Source organism: Apium graveolens, chromosome 2, assembly GCF_009905375.1.
Source record: "Apium graveolens cultivar Ventura chromosome 2, ASM990537v1, whole genome shotgun sequence".
Taxonomy (NCBI): domain Eukaryota; kingdom Viridiplantae; phylum Streptophyta; class Magnoliopsida; order Apiales; family Apiaceae; genus Apium; species Apium graveolens.
The window spans coordinates 86729991-86753358 of NC_133648.1; the positions used below are offsets into that span (position 1 = coordinate 86729991).

Genomic DNA, 23368 nt, shown 5'->3' on the forward strand with positions numbered 1-23368 from the left:
TTAAGTAACTATTCCGCATTGTGCTAATCAATTCACACTTATATATGTATTCGAGTGAGAACATTTTTATTTCAAGAAAAAGTTTCAAGAATTCCATTCAACCCCCCTTCTATAATTCTTGTTATATTGTTAAGGGACTAACAATTGGTATCAGAGCAAGCTCTTAACTTACAAAGAGTTTAAAGATCAAAACAATACAGCAAGATGAACAAGAAGGATGTTGGAGTTAAGATCCCTTTTCTGGATAAAGATAATTACCATCATTGGAAGGTAAAGATGCATCTTCATTTGCTTTCTCAAGATGAGACCTATGTTGACTGCATAGAAAGAGGCCCTCATGTTCCAATGAGAGCTGCAATAGGAAACGAGCCATCAGTCCCCAAGCCAAGGCATGAATGGTATGATCCTAACATTGAGCAAGTTAGGAAGGATAAAAAGGCCATGAATATCCTGTTTAATGGAGTTGATGGAGATATGTTTGACAACATTATCAACTGCAAAACTGCCAAGGATGTTTGGGATACAATACAGAGCATCTGTGATGGCACTGAGCAAGTTAGGGAAAACAAGATGCAGCTCCTGATTCAGCAATATGAGCATTTTCAGAATGAAGAAAGTGAGTCTCTCACTGACATTTTTAGTAGGTTTCAAAAATTACTAAATGCTCTAAAGTTGCATGGAAGAGTCTATCAAACAAAAGACTCTAATCTGAAATTCCTTAGATCTCTTTCAAAGGAATGGAAACCAATGACAGTCTCATTAAGAAACTCACAAGATTATAAGGAGTTTACTTTGGAGAGACTGTATGGCATCCTGAAAACTTATGAGCTTGAAATAGAGCAAAATGAGAGGATGGAGAGAGGAAAGAAGAAAGGAGGATCCATTGCACTAGTTGCTGAGTTAGAGAAAGAGAATGAGATGAAGATGGAAGTTGTTGAGTCAACTTCAAAGGTCTGTGAAAGCAAGGGCAAGGGGCTTGCAGTAGAAAGTGAAGATTCTTTGCGCCAAGATAACATGGAGCAGCCAAGCCAAATAGAAATATGGTGGATAAATCAAAATTCAAATGTTTCAAATGTGTCTTGGCAGGGCATTTCTCCAGTGAGTGTAAGAAGTCAGATTCCAACAAGAAAAAGTTTGAGCCTGTGGATTATAAGCAAAAATACTTTGAGCTGCTCAAATAAGAGGAAAGGGCTTTCATTACACAAGAAAATGACTGGGCAGCAGATTGTCTGGATGAAGATGAAGATGTCAGCTATGTCAATCTAGCCCTAATGGCCAAGTCTGATGAAACAGAAACAAGTTCTTCAAGTAAGCAGGTAATTACTACAAACCTTGCATATTTATCTAAAGCTGAGTGTAATGATGCTATAAATGACATGTCTACTGAGTTATATCATTTGTGTGTTACACTTAAGTCTCTTACTAAAGAAAATGCTAAAATCAAAGAAACAATTTATTTTTGAGTGAGAGAAATAATGTGCTTGAGTCTCAGTTCATTGATTTTGAAAAGTTAAGAATTGAGTGTAAGATTGCCAAGGAGGAATTAACTGAGTCCTTGAAGAAAGAAGAAATTTTGAAAAAGCAGCTCGAGCGTGAACAAGAGGTGATTAAGGCATGGAAAACATCTAGGGATGTCCATTCTCAAATCACCAAAGTTCAAGGAATTGAGTCTTTCTGTGATGCAGCCTGGAAAAAGAACAAAGAGAAACTAGAACCAAATTTGGTGGATGGAGTGCTAACAGATGTAGACTCGACGGATGATGAGGATCATCCGTCGGATAACAAAAAGGGTTATCCGTCGAATGATGAAAACCCTCATTCGTCGGCTATAAGCAAGCCTATCAGTAAAGCCAAACTTGTTAAGCTGAATGAGAAGTATGGTTCTGTTTCCAAGAACTTTGTTTCAGGAGAATCGAGTCAGGTTAAGAAAGGGAAAAAGGCTAATGTTGGTCACATGACTGTCAAAAAGTTAAGTGACAGACTTGAAAAGATTGAGGTAAAAATAGAGTCTAAAAAGAAAAATAATAGAAATGGTAAAGTAGGGATTAACAAAAAGAATAACTACACACCTGATAAATATGCTCCTAGAAAAATCTGTGTCAAGTGTGGTAGTGTAAATCATCTTGCTGTTAATTACAAATCTGCCATACCTACTTCCATGTCTGTGCCACCTCACTTTCCCAACATGGATGCCATGCCTCCCATGCCTATGAATGTTATGTCTACACAGAATATGAATGCACAGTTTGCTAACATGCCATTTGCACCTAATCCTTATTATGCTACATTTAGTATGCCACAAATGCCATTTAGCATTCCTTACTGGAATCGCATGTTTACTAATAGCATGCCATTTCCTGTTGATTATAATATGCATAACAATTTTGTTGCAATGAACGGTTTCAAAGGCTCAACTCAAATGACCAAGGATGAATCTGATATCCCCAAGTTAAATGAGATAAAGCCTAAGAAACAGAAAAAGAAAGCTAACAAGGCAGGACCCAAGAAAACTTGGGTACCAAAATCAACTTGATTTGATTTTGATGTGTGCAGGGAAATAGAAAGAATCTTTGGTACTTGGATAGTGGTTGTTCAAGACACATGACTGGTGATTCTACCCTGCTCACAGAGTTTAAGGAGAGAGCTGGCCCAAGTATTACTTTTGGAGATGACAGTAAGGGTTATACTGTGGGATATGGCTTGATTTCAAAGGACAATGTCATCATTGAGGAAGTTTCCTTAGTGGATGGTCTCAAACATAATCTGTTGAGTATCAGCCAGCTTTGTGATAAAGACAACTCAGTAACCTTCAACTCAGAAGCCTGTGTTGTGACTAATAAAAGAAGCAACAAAGTGGTTCTCACTGGTGTGAGAAAAGGAAATGTGTACCTAGCTGATTTCAACTCATCTAATGCAGAATCTGTTACTTGTCTTCTCAGTAAAGCAAGTCAAGATGAAAGTTGGCTATTGCACAAGAAGCTATCCCATTTAAACTTCAAGACCATGAATGAGCTAGTAAAGAAAGAATTGGTTAGAGGCATTCCTCTAGTGGAGTTTTCTAAGGATGGACTGTGTGATGCCTGCCAAAAAGGGAAGCAGATTAAAGCATCATTCAAAAAGAAACTTGATTCAACCATTGAAGAACCTTTGCAACTGTTACACATGGATTTGTTTGGACCAGTCAATGTGTTGTCTATCTCAAGAAAAAGATTTTGCCTAGTAATTTTAGATGATTTCTCAAAGTCCTCTTGGACATATTTCCTAAAGTCTAAAGATGAGGCTAGTGAAATCATCAGCAATCACATAAGGCAAGTCAATAATCATCCTGATTTCAAGGTTAGAAGAATCAGGAGTGACAATGGAACTGAGTTCAAGAATTCTATCATGAGAGCATTCTATAGATAAAACTTTATTTTTCAGAAATGTTAATGGTTCTAGTATACTTGTTCAAATTTATGTAGATGATATTATTTTTGGCTCTACAGATGAGAAACTTTGCAAAAAAGTTTGCCAAATTGATGCAAAGTAAGTATGAAATGAGTATGATGGGAGAACTGACTTACTTTCTTGGTTTACAAGTTAAGTAAGTTAGTGATGGAATATTAATTAGTCAAACTAAATACATTTTTGATCTTTTAAAGAAGTTTGATCTAATGGATTGCACATCTGCAAAAACTCCCATGGCCACTGCACCTAAGCTTGAATTAAACACTACTGAAAAGTCTGTGGAAATTTCAAGTTATAGGGGCATGGTTGGCTCACTTTTGTACTTAACAGCTAAAAGGCCAGATATAATGTTTGCTAAATGTTTATGTGCTAGATTTCATGCTGATCCTAGAGAATCTCACTTAATAGCTATTAAGAGAAATTTCAGATATCTCAAGGGAACACCAAAACTTGGTATTTGGTACCCTAGAGATTCTAGTTTTGATCTAACTGGTTATTCAGATGCAGATTATGTAGGTTGTAGAATTGATAGAAAAAGTACAACAAGAACCTATCAATTTCTAGGAAACAAGCTTGTGTCCTGGTTCAGTAAAAAGCAAAATTCAGTTTCTACTTCTACAGCTGAAGCTGAATATATTGTTGCTGGTAGTTGCTGTGCACATATATTATGGATGAAAAATCAATTGCTAGACTATGGTTTACAAGTTGAGAGGATTCCTATTTTCTGTGATAACACAAGTGCAATTGCCATCACTGAAAATTTAGTACAACATTCAAGGACAAAGCACATAGATATCAAGTACCACTTCATAAGGGAATATGTAATGAATGGTACTGTGCAGCTACATTTTGTTCCAAGTGAGAAGCAGCTTGCAGATATCTTTACCAAGCCACTGGATGAATCCACCTTTTCAAGGTTGGTAAGTGAGTTAGGTATGCTTAATTATTCCTAAATTTATATGAGTTAATTTGCAAGTTGAAATGTAGCCTGAAATTTAATTGATTTCTCAGTTTAGGATGAAATTTTGGCTAAGTCAAAATTTATATCTCGACGGATGATCTTTATCTATCGAGTTTGATCATCCGTCGGTATACTATTTGCTAATAAAAATTAATTATTTTCTGGAACATTTTACGACTCGACGGATAACAGCTTATTCTCATCCGTCGAATTGTCTTAATCTTAGCCGTTAATTCCCTGTACATTATCCATCGAGTATACTTACAGTTTGTAAGCATAACACGACGGATAATGGGTGGAATTTTTACAGTTCATTTTTAAACGGCTATTTTAGGCAATTTCTATTGGTTACTTTATTTTAGTTTGTTATTTTTAACAGTTATTTTTGAGATAGTATAAAAGCGTATTTCATTTCAATCACTTTTCTTTTATCATTCTCAATTCAACTGCTCTAATTTCATTCTCTCTCAAAGCACATACTCTCTTTCTCTTCAAGCTCTTATTCTCTAACAATGGCACCTGTTGTAAAGATTATGTCTCAAACTGGGTTTATTTATGAGAAGAACAATTTCACTGCACTAGTGAACAAGGGTATTCAGCAATCTGGTGACTATCACAAGATGATGGACTTTGTGAAGAACTGCAAGCTCAATTATGCCATGCTGGAATTACCCACAATCTTCTGTGAAGTTGTTGAAGAGATGTGGACCACTGCTACCTACAACTCAACAGATAAGACAATCACACTCACCATTAAAGGTAAAGAGTTATGTATTAATAGTGATGTTATAAAAGCATGTTTCAAGATCCCTGATAACACTGTGACCTCACCACATACTGACACTGATATAATCAATATGCTTAATTCCATGAATTATGCTCTTTCTACTTCTAAGTTAAGTGACATTAGGAGAATGGGTCTTAGGAAAGAATGGAGTTTTATGTGTGATATTGTGACAAAGGTCTTTTCAGGTAAAGTCAGTAATTTTGATTCAGTCAATATCTCAATGCTTAACATGCTCTACATGCTAGTTACAGATAAATTCTATAATTTCAGTGACCTTGTCTTGTTTGAGTTAGGCTTTAAATTAGGAGAGCTAAATAAAAGAGGTAAAAATGTGTATTATGCTAGATTCTTTATGATGTTAGCTAACCACCTCTGTGAAGAGATTGTGCTTGAGAACCCTAACAACAAACTAGATTATTGGATTCAAGAGAGAAGGCTCATTGCAGATTTGAACAGGGCCAATCATCAAAGGATGTGCCATTGTTCTATTTTCCTATAATACAAGCACCTCAGGTAAGTGAGGTAAGTTCATCTATCCCTATCACTATTCCAACCTCACTAATTTCTTTGAGTTCCAGTGTGGCTATGGCAACTGTGTCAATGAACAAACAGTTGCCTACCCAAGCTACCAAAACTGCAAAAAAATTCAAACCTAAATCAAAGAAAGCCCCCTCTGGTATCTCCCAAAATATGCCAGTTGAAAAATCCACTAAAACCAAAGAGGGAAGTGTGAAGGAGGGCAAGATAGGTGAGGGAAGGGGTGAACATAAAAGAAACCCCAAAAATAAGGTTGGAGAGTTGAGTGAATCCCAGCCTAGCCATACTGCAGTTTCCTAACAAACTGCAGTGCTTAAAAAGGATAGAAGCTCATTTCTAGATGCATCCTCCCAAAAGGATGTAGTTATTGAACAAAGCTCTCAACCAAGAGCGCAGGCCAAGAGGGTTAGGGACACAAGCTCACCCCAAACTTATGCCAGAAAGAAGAAATCTAAAACCCTTGGGGATGCACAGGGTACACACACTGTGCAAACCGGTGCTAAAGACACAGTCACTGCACCTTCACAAATTCAGTTTGATGTGGCTCTAATAAATGTGGAGTCATAGCCAAAATCTCTAGTCATAGAAGCACCTCAAACACCAAACTCACCAACAAATTCTCTGGATATGGATATGATAAACACATCAATTCCTGATTCCCCTTCTTTAACTCTGTTGGGGAAGCCAAAATCTAGTGCAAGTGAGCATCATCTTTTGGATGATTTGTTGGCTCACTTGCCAATTCTTTCAGGAACTGTTGTATCATCTGTGCCCAAAATATCTTCAATCAGCACAGATTCAACAATAGTTTCTATTCCCAATTCATTCATTTCTACTCTCTCGACGGATATTGCTCATCCGTCGAGTAGTGATTATATCCCGACGGATAACTTAACAACAGTTATCCGTCGGATAGCAAAACCACTCACCTGATGGATATCACTCATCCGTCCAGTATCTCTGCACAGCTTCAAACTTCATTTATTTTAAGTGCAGAAGATTTAGGGGTTGTACAGTCACTCTTAGGATTGAGAGAGAAGAGTGTTTTGAGTGAGAGTCTGGGTTGCTCCCAGGAAAAAGGAGAGGAAATGAGTGAAACTATGCAATCCACTTCTTCAAGATTGGAAAAAGAAAGTGAGAGGAGTCACAGCTTAGTAGGTGAAGGTGAGGGTGTGAGAGTGAGGAGCCAGGGTGAGACCCTGATGCAACAAAAGAGAGTAAACGAGAGAAATACAGGTACTGGAGCTATAAGGATGGATGTCATTGCTAGTGAGTCAATGAATGTCCAGGATGCAGACAGGGAGGGACTATCTCACCATCTTAAAGCTGTTAAAGATTCCACCTCCCTTGATGCTGAGGCATTTACTCACCTTGTTCCAGCTTATCAACTTTTAGCTGAACATGGCAATGACAATGCAGAAAGGATGCTGAATTTGGTGCATACCACACAGTCTATGATGAGAGCTAAGGATGCCATCACAGGTTTACCTTCTACAGCTGGTGATATGGACTATGAGACTGGTGGATCAGCTGATTTCTTTGGTGATGGGAGTGGAGATAGTGAAGATGAGGCAATGGACATAGGGGGAGAAGTAGGCTCAAGTTCAAGATCAGGTGTGCCATCATGGGCATTTTCAAAGCACTGTGATGAGCACTACTTCAAGACAACCCTGATCCAGCTAATTAATCAGACAAATACTGCTCTTCAAACCACTACTAATGCCAGCACCAAGAAGCTCCTTCAGGCACATCTAGCCTCCCTGCAACTTCAATAAATCCAAGGTTTCCAACATGCTAGGGATGTAAACACCATGAAGAATGATATTGAGGAGATGAAGAAGGCCATTTCAGACAAGATGGATTCTAAACTTCCAGAGGCTACAATGCTTGACATCAAGAGGGAATTAAGGAAAAATTCTGATCTATCAACCAAGATAGATGCCTTGGACACAAGAATGTCAGCCATGGAAGCATCTTTAACAGCCATTCATCTTCATCAAGCTCAACAGACAGATTTACTTCAAAAATTGGTGGCTGCTCAAACCCCCTCCTCCAATCAACTTGATGATAACAAAAAGGGGGAGAAAGGACCAAGTGAGGGAGAGAGACTTCAGATTCAAATCAGTAAAGTAATTATGCCTTCAATTACTATTTCAAAGACACCAGTTACAGACAGTATAGATCTGATCAATGCAGTAGCAGCCAACATAAGAGCAGCTGATAAGAAGAAGTTAAGTTTAGTCAACTGGGAGAAGATTGATGAGGAAATACAAAAGAAGTTTGAACTTGTCAAGGAGCCAGTTAAGTCAGCCATCCATCACTCTTAAGTCAAGCAAATTAGTGTGAATGAGATGAGCATGAACTATGTGGAAAGTGGATAGCCATCCTGCATCAAATCTCCAAAGGCTGAAACAATTCTGAAACCAAGGGTAAACTACTCAAAATCATCATTGAAGAACCCTTTGAATACTGTGTATGAGACACCCAAGCCTGATGAAAAGAAGCTTCTATCAAGGTCAATTGATTTCTACAAAGATCCAGCTAATTCAGCTTCTGAAAGAAGAACTGCTAAAATTTTCAGGAATGGGAAAGAAATTTATGTGGTGGCAGGACATCCTCAATTTGCTCAAGCAAAGAGAGAAGAAAAGGCTAGATTGAAGCAGGAAAAGAAGCAAGCTGTTCTGGATGCTAAAAAGACTAAACAAAAGACAGAGCAAATTGCTATCTTGGCCAAGCTACATGCTGTAAATTCATTACAACAAATCCCTTCTCAGCCATTTGAAGTTATTGAATCAAAGAAGCAAGCTGAACAACAGAAAAAATCTCCAAGAATCAAGGAATTGGATAAAAGAACTAAAAGGAAACTGGACATTGTTGATAAAGAATTGGAGAATCAATTTCCCAAGGAATCCACTCCAACTACAACTCAAGCATCAAAACCCTCTGTTTTGAAGATATCTAGGTGGTGGACCATTACAGGAACATCCATGGTGAACCTATTATGCCAAAGGATGAACCAGTAGAATGGGAGAACATACCAATTCCTGACTTCTATTTGCCAATCCTTAACAAGCCAAGAAGAACAAAGTCAAGAGCAGTCAAGAAAGTGAAGCTATCACCTCTCACATCCAAATTAGTAGTCAAAGCTCAATCTAAAGTCAATAAGGGAGATTACATGTACTTGTGTGACATCAAAGAATTTTCTGATCTAAACCTCTATCTAGATGAACTAGATGAAGTGAGAGATGCATACAGAAACCTACCTGAAAGGTTAGTGTTCAAGTACAAAGGAGGAAAGGAGATTCAGTGGCCACTTCAAAGGATCCTTCAAGAAAGCCAAGCTGTATTGATTAAAGTTTATTCATCCTTCAAGAAGAACTTTGGGTTCAATATTACTGCAAGAAGATTGGTACTGAAGAAGATTGAAGAACTAAGGAGTGTTATAGCTAAAGATGCACTCCCAAAGACTCTAATTATCCCCTACACAAGGAGAAGAGTGCATCTAAGGCCCTACTGGCTGATGGAGTTCATGGATGATAAAGGAGTGAGAAGATTTTTCAGATTAGAAGACCAATTGAGCATCTCCAATAATGAGACTCTTTTGGAAATGCAAGGAAAGTTAAATCTCTCAGAATCTGGTGAATTGGAATTCCACAGGCAGCTCCAAAATCAGATTGAGGAAAACAACAGAAAGCTTGGAAAGAGATCCAGACCTTCAAGGAACTAGACAAATCTGCTTAGGCTAGAGGAGCATCTTGAAAATGAATGTGAGCAAAACTTTGTACATTTTGTTAATTGAAGCATTTTTCAGTAATATCTACATTCTTTTAAAGTTGTATTTTTAGGGTGTTTTGTTATCATCAAGTGTCTCTTAATTTATGGCTACAATTCCAGTAGACATAAATTGGGGGAGATTGTTGTGTATATGTTGTGTACTTGATGATTTCATGAACAAAACACCTTGGTAGATTTTACTTAGTGAAATTATGTAGCACTCGACCGATAAGGTTTAAAGTCCTGACAGATGACTCAATATAGTCCCGACGGATGATGACTTATTATCCATCGAGTGAGTAGCTTATGTAACAATAAGTCTGAAGCACATTTCTGCATACACATTGTTTAGAATCTGTAGTAGTACTTAAGTCATGTTGACTCTAGTTAGATATGCAGAATACGTTGATTAATTGTACATAGATGATGTCTTGTAATTCTGCATAAGTGAAATGAAGTCAAGTGCCTGATTGCTACCCGATGGATAAACTACAATGAATTCGACGGATGATCAACAACCCGACGGATGATCAATAACTCGACGGATGATCAATAACTCGACGGATGATCAATAACTCGACGGATGATCAATAACCCAACGGATAAAGAATTCAAATATCTGTTGACGGTGACAACACAGTCACATTCATCGAGTGGATGCAAATGGAATGTGGTAGCCTATTTAACTGGGTTTTCGAGAACAAAGAAGCATTGCCATTTCCATGCTATTATGAAGATATTCAATGATGCTGGAATAGAGTAATGAAGTAGCATTGTAATAGACTAGATAGTTTTGTTTTATTATCCAGTCTCATTACTTTGTAATCTTGGTGATATATAAACCAAGAAGTAGCAACTAAGGAACTATCCAATCTGAGAAACAAGCAGAAAAACATTTGTAAGCAGAATCCTTAGCATTTCTCTGCATTCTTAGTTGTTCAATTGTTGTAAGCAGTTGTGAGCATTTTGCACACAGGGTTCTCTCGATATATATTATATATCTCTGGTGGAATCATTCAAATCCACCAAAAAGTTTTTAAAGACTCCTGTTTTTAATTACTTGTGTTTTGATTCATTTATGTAACTATTCCGCATTGTGCTAATCAATTCACACATATATATATATACTCGAGTGAGAACATTTTTATTTCAAGAAAAAGTTTCGAGAATTCCATTCAACCCCCCTTCTGTAATTCTTGTTATATTGTTAAGGGACTAACACTTTCAATTCGTAAGTCGGATTTGGGTGAAACGAATTGAAGATAGAAGCTTGTAACGAATAGAATGAGATGAGAATGAGTGTTGATAAATACTTGTGATGTCTAATAGAGGAAGCGGGACGTAGAAAGGGAAAGCAAGTGGCCAGTGAGTAAGGATCAATAAACAAGTACAAGTAAAGTAAAATCAGATTGAGATAAAGCAAGTATTTCCGATCTTCCATGTTATACTGCAAGTATTTCTTGAACCATCTTGATATGTATTGAGATAGTTCTGTTTTATATTGCAAGTGCTTTGAAGTACTTAACCTTAAACCTTGATTCTTCTTATTGATCTTTGAGCCGTAAACCTTTTTTTTTAAACCATTGATTATTAAACCCCCCAAATACGATCCTACTCCACAAATACACATATACCATACACATATCACTGAAATAAAATTGCTTAACATACGAACCTTCATACCTTGTACAACAGAAGACCAATCCTTGTAACCACTAAACCTTTGGACTTCTACTTTCTGATTTTTTCCCTGTCTGGAAGCTAGTCTTCATACTTACCTTATTATACCTTCATGGTGTTACGAATCACCATATGCTTTGAGATAAATATTGTTTATAATTCTGCTTATTGATTTACATTATTTATCATGTTGATACTAAAGAATTAAATTAATTTTAAATATGGACCTGATTCGTGGTCAGACCAGATTCGTGGTCATTTTAGGCCAATGTGTTCCTTGGATCCAGTATATAGAGCAAAGTTGTTTGCCTTGCTCGGGGTTAGTGCGTGACTGATCAGCAGCCTAACCTTGGTTTTAAAATAAAACTGAATATCCTATTCTAATCATTGCTTATCAAGATACTTGATTCCTTATATCATTTCAATTAATCAAGGTTTAATCCCATTGTTGTAGTTATGACTTGCTGAGCTAGTTAGCTCACTTTTGCAACTTAGTTTATGTTCTTTTCCTGTTAAAAGGGAAACTGTTGGTAGCGAGGATCCCTAGACAAGTGTGCAAGCTAGGATTCCAGGTTGAGACGGAATAAGCTAGTAGAAGACTGTTGTTTTAAAATTGGTTTGAAAGTTGTAAGAATGTTTTAACTCCAGACATAAGTTAAACTAGTTGGGATTTGGTACATTTGTAATATAAATAAGGTTGTGGCTTATGTGCATACTTTAACCTGTTGTGATCCGTGGTTATGGTAAGTAGGGACATTGTATATATTTTTCATAAATAGGTTTATATATGATATGTGTGTGTTGTGAACCCCAAAAATTTGACCCGGGCTTGGAGGGCGGCACAGGTTTGGTATCAAAGCTACAAGTTAAAAGTCATTGCCACAAGCCTAGATTGTTGGGAATGGGTAGAGGGTTAGGATTAGGATCTAGAAATAGAAAGATAGAACTTTGAGAGGATGAGTGTGACTGTTTAGTAGGTCTTGATATGATTCGTATTGAGATTCGAGATTCTTATCTAGTAACGTGATTTTCAGATAGCAGCGATGGCAAATCCTTTATCCCGGTATCATCTGATCATTCAAAGCCTTCAGTTCGAGGACCTTCATCTGATGCACGCCCTTCTCTTCCACCGGTGTTAGCTATATCACCTTTTGTTGTGACGGCTGCACCACTGCGAGCTATTCCACCCCCTGGTATGAGGCCACCTATTCGAGGACCCCCACCTGCCGATTCTGACTTTACTGGATTCAGTTGTGGGTGCATTTTTCCAGTTTACTCCACACCCTATTCTATACCATGTATATGAGGATCTTCTTTTGGAGCGAGAGGCCATGTTGGCCCAGAATCAGGAGCTACAGCATATTGTAAGGACTACAGATGTTGACATGAGTGCGAAGATCCTTCAGGATGAGATTCACATGACCCAGAGAGTACTTGAGGCTAGACTTCATGAATCTACTTGTGAGTATGTGTTAGGCCGAAAACACGTGCTAATATTCACGCAAGTATACGTGATCGCAAGTAATATAGAATTAATTCTAGTTCATTCCCACAGGGACTGGTTTAAGTTAATTTTAATCAATGTACTTATGCAACAATGGTATGGTTATTATCCAATGCTAAGACAAATAACAAATTGAGATTGTTTAACTACACTTAACTAAGAGATTACACTAAAGAGCATTAACTAAGAGAATAAAGAGAGTTGAATACTATATGACATAAACACGGGATTCTAACTTTATTAAATACTTCATTCAATAACCTTTTCGTTCTTAACCTTACCATGCAATGGTGATGACACTAATCAGATAACACGAAACTGATAAACGCCAACTTTCGTTGTACGAATACCATACTACCAGATATCCACAAAAGAGATGGAAGCTGAATAGACACCAATTATATTGAGACCTTATATGTCTATAGAATTTGACAACATAACGGTTTAATACACAAGTTATCTATCGTGATTACATAGAGCAAGTAAGATGGTTAAAATTACCTACGAATCATGCATAACAAATACATGAACCTATGCTAGCATGGCAAGTTCTAAACCTATAAGTTCACTTTCGCTTCATTAGAGATTAACACGCTATCTTATAAGTTCACGACGCTCATAAGATGAATAAGCACAACCAATACTAGGATATCATACAATCACCACACACTAAGGCATCGAAACAAATTAACTAAAGAAATCCATAAACAAATTCGTTAGAACCCCACGATAACGATTAGCCCATAATCGGACTCATCATCAACGTGGGTTCCGATGAAAGCTTGGTCTAATAAATATAGTCTTTATATTGAATAAATAATAAACCAAGTATGTTACACAAGAGTATATGTTCACAAAATAAGAAAACTAGCATCCAAAGTTATAACTTAAAACAAAGAATCATAAGAATAAATTAGATCATCTTCGCCTTGGTTGAATTGTGCTCCACGGTCTTCTTACACCTTCTCCTGAAGCTCTGGTATGTCTTGTTATGAAAAAGATCATAAGTTATGTTTATATAGCAGCCCATGCAGAGTAGAAGTCCATCAATCAGAATTACAAGAGAATCCGGATTCTTTTATCCCGACCTGGCACGGCCGCGCGCTTCAACAGCGCGGGCGCACTGAGTTTCTGTTCTTTGGGCGCGGCCGCGCGGCCGCACTGACTCTCTGGAAAAACTTTTTCTTTTTATTTTCTTGCTGGTTTGAGTTGGCCTTTTCCCGAGCAAACTTCTCGAACACCATCTTAACACCAATTTAGCACCAAAATAATGCTAAATCTCCTGAGTCTTTTATTTATGCCTGAAATGCAAAAACACTACAAAAACATATCAAATACTCAAATAACTTGAGTACAAAACTTCAAATCAAGCCTTTATAGGACATAATAAGTGGACATAAATGCCACTTAACCCACCCCCAAACTTGAACCGATGTTTGTCCTCAAGCAGAAACAGACTCAAAGAACAAGAAACAAAAATACATGAATGCAAACTATATGAATGCAACGATCCCCATAGAAAAACTAAACTAATCAACAAGAAATATCTCAACAAATGCAGTTATTCGCACAAAGATCAATTAAATCCCACTAATCAACTTACAAGCAAGAAACGTGTGTGTGTGCAAATGCTTACAGATATACTATCACAACTAGATCAATAATCATGACTCACTACTTATCAAATCAATCACAAGGTTATAAATAGAATAAAATCTAAGTTCAAAATAACTTACAACACTTCAATTCTTATATCGGAGTTTTACATTGATTCATGCTTTTATTCACAACACATAAACAACACAAATATGCTTATTTGATCGTGCAATGAGTGAGGTCCACAAAAGACTTATACAATAATATCCATGTAGCGAGCGTTAGGTTAGTGGATCCCAGACTATAAAAAGCCTTAGGTCACTAGGCATAAAGCCCCCTAAGAACTTAATAACTCGAGTATTAAAGAGCCCACTTGTGATCAATTATGCATAAACACATATTTTTTCCTCTTCTGTTTTTTTCTTCTTTTCTGAATGAGTGTGTTTCGCTCCATCTCGTTTAGCCCTAGACTACTCATATAAAATGAGCCGGATACTAGCCATTTGACACCTAGCCACAACAACTAGCAATGAAATCTAATTTTCTCCAATTTTTAAATATCTATGTTATTTTATCATTAAGAGAATATCCTAAATTCTAAAATATAAACAAGTGATTAAACCTTAACAAACAAATAAACCATGACCATGATCTAGCACTCAAGCAACCTATAAGACTTAGTGAAATACAATTATCTCTAGCATGCAAATCAACTCGATAAGACTTAACATCACTAAGCACTACATCACCACACTAGCATCAATATCACGAATCAATCGGAAAAATCATCTAAGGGATTATGTTATAAGGCAAATGCATGAAACTATATGAATAAACTATCAGACAAAATAATGGAAAAATAAATAAAAAATTACTACATGGTAAATATGCAACTATATGAACTAAACTAGCATGAATATGCAAACTATATGAGACTCACACAAAACACATAATCCTTAACTACTACCCCCAAACTTAAAATATTCACTGTCATCGGTGAAGGTAATAGTAAGGATTCAGGCATACCTACTCAGAATCTGGGTCATCACCCTCGAGGGGTGGAGTGTCAGGAGTGTCTGGAGTCGGATATACAGAATCCTCACCAAATACTGGCCACTGGATGTTAACTCATGTGGCTCTTAATGTAGTCCCCAATGCCTGGGTAAGGTCTTGTGCAAAGCGAATATGGATGTCATGCATCGCATCCATCCTCCTCAACAAGTGCTTATACTACGATGAACTCATCCCAGCACTGCCATATGCTTCTTCCTGCTACTGCTGCTACTGCGATCCCATGGACCGGCCTCTCCCAACTCAGCTCTCCAAGCTGCTCTGCTCGCCTGCGTCGTGCCACCGGCATATTCCTGAGGAGGTGGCCTTCCACCTGGCAGATGGTCATAAGAATATCCAAGCCCCTTAGGATCGGGCGTTCCACCATACCACTCCTGCATATTCAACAGTGTCGAACTATCAATTGGGGCACTCGGGAGCTGCAGTTGCTCATGTGCGGGCCAATGAACGCCAACCGCCATACACAACTTCGTCATAATGGATGCATAAGTTATAGAACCCGTAGTACTCCCTCGAAGAAACCTCAAAATACCCTGATGGATAACCATCCCAAGATCCATATAGTCTCCCTGAAGAACCCCCCGCAACAGACGTGCACGCTCCACAGTAACATCATGCACGTGAGAAGATGGCATGATGTTATCACAAATAAAAGAATTCCATGCACATGCAAACATGTTCATAAAACAAGGCAGAAAACGTGGCATACTCGTTTGTGCCCTTCTTGAACTTCCAATGAGTCTCAGGAACACACAGGGTAGCAATAATCAAATCCAAGTTAAACTCATCTGACGTCTTCTAATTCCAATTCTCCTATTCTAGCCTCCTCCCGGGCTGCTCAATCGCCCTACGAATAGCCTCAGCACTATACTCCACAGTCATCCCCCTAACCACCAAGAAATCGTTCTTCTCTGCCTTAGCATTCACGTAGAACTCATGCACCGCACTCATGGGCACAGCAGCGGGTGTCTCGCAAAAAGCAACCTAGCCCATCTCTAAGATCATCTCCAACAACTTATCATCTTTCCCCGATGGCAGAAAACCACGCTCCTTGGCTATAGGCTTCGAAAGCAGCCTCGCATACTCTGCCTCAGCCTCAGGAGTTGAAAACCTAGGCCTCACACCACCCGCACTCGAAAAATCAGTGGTGCTGCTGCTAACTTGGGTTCTTTGTATTTTTGGTGCCATTGAGATTGAATAAGCTTGAGGGAATCGAAGTTGTGAAGAGAGATTTGTGTGTTTGAGAGTTTGAGAAGTGATGGAGGAGTTGTGTATAAGTGTATGTATATATAGGAGATTGGGAGAGAATTAGTTATAGAAAAGAAGTGGGAATTGATTATGGGAATAATGGGAATAATGGGTTTGATTTGGAGAGGGAAATATGGGATGTGGGAGAGTAAAATTCGGGTAGGAATTGATTTTGCCTTCAAATTCCCGAATTCCTGTTTTCTTTTTTTTCAGAACCAAGGACCCAGCGAGGCCGCGTTCTACCTCAGCGCGGCCGCGCCGTGCTTCTGCCAATCCAGCACCGCGCGCGTAATTTCTGTCAAATCAGCGTGGCCGCCCCACTTCACAGCGCGGGTGCGCCGTGCTACTGTAATTGGCACTGAATTTTTCTGTTTTTCTGATTTTTTTGTGTATTTCTCCTTTTTTCCTTCTTCCTCTATCTACTAATGTACAACAAACTTGGGTTGCCTCCCAAGAAGCACTTGACTTACGTCATTAGCTTAACGTAAAATCTCGAGATCAAGTAGACAATAGAACGGCACTAACCACCTCACGGTTTGATGTATCCCCATAGTAGTGCTTCAACCTCTATCTATTCGCTTTGAACGCTTGGCCTGGATTATTCTCAAAAATCTCCACAGCTCTATGCGGAAACACAGTTTTGATTATGAAAGGCCAGGACCACCTCGACTTCAATTTTCCAGGAAAAAAATGGAGATGGGAGTTGAACAAAAGAACTTGATGCCCCGGCACAAATGATTTAAGCACCAGACCCCTATAGTGCCACCTCTTGACTTTCTCCTTATACATTTTATTGTTTTCATACGCTCGAAGTCGAAATTCATCGAGTTCATTCAATTAAAGCACTATTTTCTTACCAGCTGCATCCAAATTAAGGTTTAACTTCTTCAAAGCCCAATACGCTTTATGTTCGAGCTCCACAGGCAAATGACACCCCTTACCATAAACCAACTGAAATGGCGACATACCTAACGGAGTCTTGTATGCTGTTCTATACACCCAAAGAGCTTTATCAAGCTTCAAAGACCAATCCTTCCTTGATGGACACACAACTTTCTCTAGAATACGCTTGATCTCTCTGTTAGACACCTCATCTTGACCATTAGTCTGAGGATGGTAGGCTGTAGCAATGCGATGATTCACATTATACATTTACATCATAGCAGTGAACTTGCGATTGCAGAAATGCGATCCCTCGTCACTTATTATGACTCTTGGAGTCCCAAATTGTGTGAATATCTGCTTATGAAGAAAATTAAGCACTACCTTCACATCATTTGTCGACAAAGCCTTGACTTCAACCAATTTCGAGACATAATCGACTGCCACCAAGATATATTGATTATTGCAAAATGAGACAAACGGCCCCATGAAGTCAATTTCCCAAACATCAAAGACTTCAACCTCAAGAAGCACATTAAGAGGCATCTCATCCCTCTTGGACATATTACCCATGCGCTAGCATCGATCACACTTTAAAATAAAGTGATGTGCATCCTTAAACAATGTAGGCCTGAAGAATCCCGTTTGAAGGACATGAGTTGTTGTCTTCTCTCCACCATAGTGGCCTCCATAAACAGTCGAATGACAGTCTCGCAAGATCCCCCCCCCCCCGGTTTCGTTGTACGGGATACATCTCCTGATGATTTGGTCAGCTCCTTGCCTAAACAGATATGGTTCATCCCACATGTACCACTTCACCTCATGAAGAGACTTCTTCCTTTGAGCATAAGATAAATCTGGAGGCATGATATACTCACAAGGTAGTTCATAATGTCTGCAAACCACGGTTCTTCTTCTTGTATCCTAAACAACTGTTCATCGGGAAAAGACTCATTTATCAATGTCTTATCTTGTGAAGTTGCATTTGGGTCTTCCAAATGCGAGAGATGATCATCTACTTGATTCTCAGTACCTTTTATGTCCTTGATATCTAATTCAAATTCCTGAAGCAAAAGAACCCATCTAATCAATCTAGGCTTCGAGTCCTTCTTCGAGATGAGATATCGAATCGCAATGTGATCAGTGAAAACTGTCACCTTCGTCCCAAGCAAATAAGATCGAAACTTCTCAAAACCATAGACAATGGCCAAAAGTTCTTTCTCAATAGTAGTATTAATTCAGTTGAGCACCATTTAGGGTCTTACTAGCATAGTAGACCATATAAAATATGTTGTTCTTTCTCTGTACAAGAACTGTTCCAACTGCATAGTCACTTGCATCACACATCATCTCAAAAGGTTCATTCCAATCAGGTGCAGTTATGACAGATGTCGTGATCAAAATCTTCTTCAAGAACTCAAAAACATCTAGGCACTCATCATCAAACTTGAACGGGACATCCTTTTCTAGAAGATAGCACAAGGGTTTAAAGATTTTAGAGAAGTCCTTGATGAACCGCCTATAGAAACCCACATGACCAAGAAAGCTGCGAACTCCCTTAACAGAATTTGGTGGAGGAAGATTTTCAGTGACCCCCGCATTGGCTTTGTCCACCTCAAGACCCTTACTAGAGACCTTGTGCCCAAGAATAATGCCCTGTCGCACCATAAAGTGATATTTCTCCCAGTTGAGAACCAGATTGGTCTCAACACACCTTTTAAGAACTGCGCCAAGATTCTGCAAGCATTCATCAAAAGAATCACCAAACATAGAGAAATCATCCATAAACACCTCCATATTCTGACCAATCATGTCAGAGAAGATAGCCATCATGCATCTCTAAAATGTGGCAGGTTCTCCACACAAACCAAAAGAAACTCTTATGAAGGTGACAGTACCAAATGGACAAGTAAAAGTAGTCTTTTCCTAATCTTCTGGATCAATGCAAATATGATTATAACCCGAATAGCCATCCAGATGACAGTTTTACTCATATCCAGCCAATCTGTCAAGCATTTGATCAATAAAAGGCAGAGGGAAGTGATCCTTTCTCGTGGCCTTGTTCAGCTTCCTGTAGTCCATGGAAACTCTCCACCCTATGACTGTTCAAGTAGGAATGAGCTCATTCTTCTCATTAGCTACAACTGTGATACCTCCTTTCTTCGGCATACATTGAACTGGACTCACCCAAGAACTTTCAGAAATGGGATAGATGATCCCTGCATCCAGCCATTTGAGAATTTCCTTCTTCACAACTTCTTTCATGATTAGATTAAGCCTTCTCTGTTGCTCAACAGTAGGCTTGCTACCTTTCTCTAGCAGAAATTTATACATGCAATAAGAAGGGCTGATTCCCTTAATATCTGCTATAGTCCATCCAATTGCCGATTTGAACTCTCTCAGAATTCTTAAGAGTTTTTCCTCATCACTACCTGAAAGGTCAGATGCAATAATCACAGGCAAAGTAGATGCATCACCTAAAAAAACATACCTTAAGTGTTCAGGCAATGGTTTAAGCTCAAGGGTAGGAGCTTCCTCAACAGATGGCTTGAGGCGCTTTGGAGATTTGTTCATCTCCTCCATTCCAAGAGATTCAAAAGGCATATCCATCCTCCGCTTCCAGGGAGAAGTATTCAGATATTACAACTGCTCATCACCTTTATCATCTTCACTATCTGAGTTCCCCAACAAGGCCTTTTCTAAGGCATCAGACCTTAGCAATTGATCAAGTTCTGAAGTAACCACAGAATCGACCAACTCCACTTTTAAGCACTCCTCATTTTCCGTAGGTAATTTCATGGCATTGAACACATTGAAAGTTACATCCTGATCCAGCACTCGTATGGTGAGCTCACCTTTCTGCACATCGATCAAGGTTCAGCCCGTAGCCAAGAATGGTCTTCCCAAGATTATGGGAATCTTCTTATCCTCCTCGAAATCAAGAATTACAAAATCGGCAGGAAAGATGAGTTTGTCCACCTTGACCAAGACATCCTCTACAATGCCTCGTGGATATGTAATAGAACGATCGGTTAACTGCAAGGTCATATAAGTCAGCTTTGGATCAGGTAAGTCTAACTTCTTGAAGATTGACAAAGGCATCAGATTGATGCTAGCTCCTAATTCACATAAGCATTTGTCAAATGACACTTTTCCAATGGTGCAAGGAATAGTGAAGCTTCCAGGATCTTTAAGCTTCGAAGGCAACTTCTGTTGCAGCACAGCATTGCATTCCTCCGTGAGAGCAGTGGTCTCTAAGTCATCAAGCTTCACTTTTCGAGAAATAATACCTTTCATAAACTTCGCATAACTAGGCATATGTTCAAGAGCTTCAGCGAAAGGTATGTTGATATGAAGTTTCTTGAACACCTCCAGAAACTCCTCAAACTGCTTATCCAACTTTTTCTTATGCAGCCTCTTAGGAAAAGGAGGTGGAGGACAGATCTGCTTCTCCCCTGTATTACCCTCAGCCACAGCTTCTTCATCCAAAACTTGAGAGTGTTCGGGATTCACAACCTTCCCAGACCTCAATGTAATTGCCTTTACCTGCTCCTTAGCTTTCCTCTTTCCTGGAACTTCACTGTCACTAGGGAGTGTACCAGGTTGATGATTTAGCAAGGCATTGGCAATTTGTCCAATTTTATTTTCCAAGGTCTTGATAGAAACCGCTTGGCTCTTGTAAATGAGCCTCAACTCCTCCAATTCAGATTTTTTATTAGACTGCTGCAGCTGGCATTATTGCCTTGGTGAGTATTGTGGTTGCTGAAAACCAGGAGGGTTGTACTGCTTTTCTGGATATTACTGATAAGGCTGTTGAACCGCATTCTGATAATTGCTCCAACTGAAGTTAGGATGATTGCGGTTGTTGGGATGATAGGTGGCTGGCACAGGCTGCTGCGACCTCTGAAAGTAGCTCACGGACTGAGCTGATTCACTAGAAATAGTGCATTGCTCCGTCTCATGCACATCAGCACAAAGCTCACATACACTAGTGATCTGATTAAATCCATAATTAGCCAAAAAAATCCACCTTCCTCGTCAAAGCCTTAAGCTGAGCAGCTATAGCAGTAGCTGCATCTAACTCCAAAATTCTTGCTACCTTGCCTTGAGTTAGTCTCTGAGAGGGATTCTGGTATTCATTAGAATCCATCAGTTCAATCAATTCATAAGCTTAATCGTAGCTTTTAGCCCATAAGACTCCTCCCGATGCTGCATAAAATATGGGTCGAGAAGTAGCACCCAAACCATTATAGAAACAGTTAATGATCATCCAGTCAGGCATCCCATTATGAGGGAACTTCCTAAGAATCTCCTTATAACGATCCCAAGCCTCACATAAAGATTCTCCAGATTGCTGAGCAAATTGAGTAAGTGTGTTTCTGATTGCCGCAGTCTTCTCCATAGGAAAGAATTTAGTTAAGAACTTTTGAGCAAGATCCTCCCATTTAGTGATAGATCCTGGTGGCAGAGAATGTAACCAATACTTAGCTTTATCCCGCAGAGAGAATGGGAAAAGCCTCAACTTAATAGCATCTTTAGAAACTCCATTGAACTTAATAGTGTCGCAGATCTTGATGAAATCTCTGATGTGCATGTTGGGGTCTTCTGTCGGAGAACCCCCAAACTGAACTGAGTTATGTATCATCTGAATCATGATCGATTTGATCTCAAAGGTATTAGCCGAGATGGCTTCTCGAACAATGCTAGACTGAATATCATTAATCTTCGGTTGAGAGTAATCCATTAAATCCTTCGGATTCGCTTCTGGTTCTCCCATTGCAATAAGTGCTTATTCTTCAACTTTCTACTCGACAAGAACTTCCTCGAAAACTTCCTTAGCTACTACAACTTCTTCCTCATCTTGATCCAGTGTTCTCTTACGAGACCATGAACGCGTGTGCATACACGCTCGCTAGAGTACCTGAAACACGACAAGGAAATAAGTAATTAATAATGTCTAAGTCAATGAAATTTAACGACCACTAATGAAAAACACATAAACTAAAAATTAACCCCAAGTCCCCGGCAGCGGCGCCAAAAATTTGTTAGGTCGAAAACACGCGCTAATATTCACGCAAGCATACGTGATTGCAAGTAATATAGAATTAATTCCAGTTCGTTCCCATAGGGATTGGTTAAAGTTAATTTTAATTAATGTACTTATGCAACAATGGTATGGTTATTATCCAATGCTAAGACGAATAAAAAATTGAGGTTGTTTAACTACGCTTAACTAAGAGATTAAACTAATGAACATTAACTAAGAGAATAAAGAGAGTTGAATACTATATGACATAAACATGGGATTCTAACTTCATTAAATACTTCATTCAATAGCCTTTTCGTTCTTAACCTTAGCATGCAATGGTGATGACACTAATCAGTTAACACGAAACTGATATACACCAACTTTCATTGTACGAATACCATACTACCAGACATCCACAAAAGAGATAGAAGCTGAATAGACACCAATTATATTGAGACCCTATATGTCTATAGAATTTGACAAAATAACGGTTTAATGCACAAGTTATCTATCGTGATTATATAGGAAAAGTAAGATGGTTAAAATTACCTAGTGCATAACAAATACATGAACCTATGCTAGCATGGCAAGTTCTAAACCCCTAAGATCACTTTCGCTTCATTACAGATTAACACGCTATCTTATAAGTTCGCTGATAAGTGGCATTTTATACCACTTAGAACGTCTTAAAATATCTTAAATTGGTGTCTTGAAATCAAGTATTTTATGTATTTGATGCGTTTTTCTAGTGTTTGTGCATTTCAGGGTATTAGTTGCATTTCGGGGGAGTAATCATCAAGAATAATCCTTGGCATGTGTCTAGCATTGCGAGAGGGAAGAGAGGAGCAGATT

General features: G+C 38.7%; 1 non-coding gene across 1 annotated transcript; it reads left to right on the forward strand.

Moving 5' to 3' along the window:
* The first annotated feature begins 21767 nt into the window (after positions 1-21767).
* On the forward strand, positions 21768-21874 carry LOC141710404 (small nucleolar RNA R71). The gene has a single exon (XR_012570926.1). It is a non-coding gene; the product is annotated as a small nucleolar RNA R71 (small nucleolar RNA).
* Positions 21875-23368: the final 1494 nt, after the last annotated feature.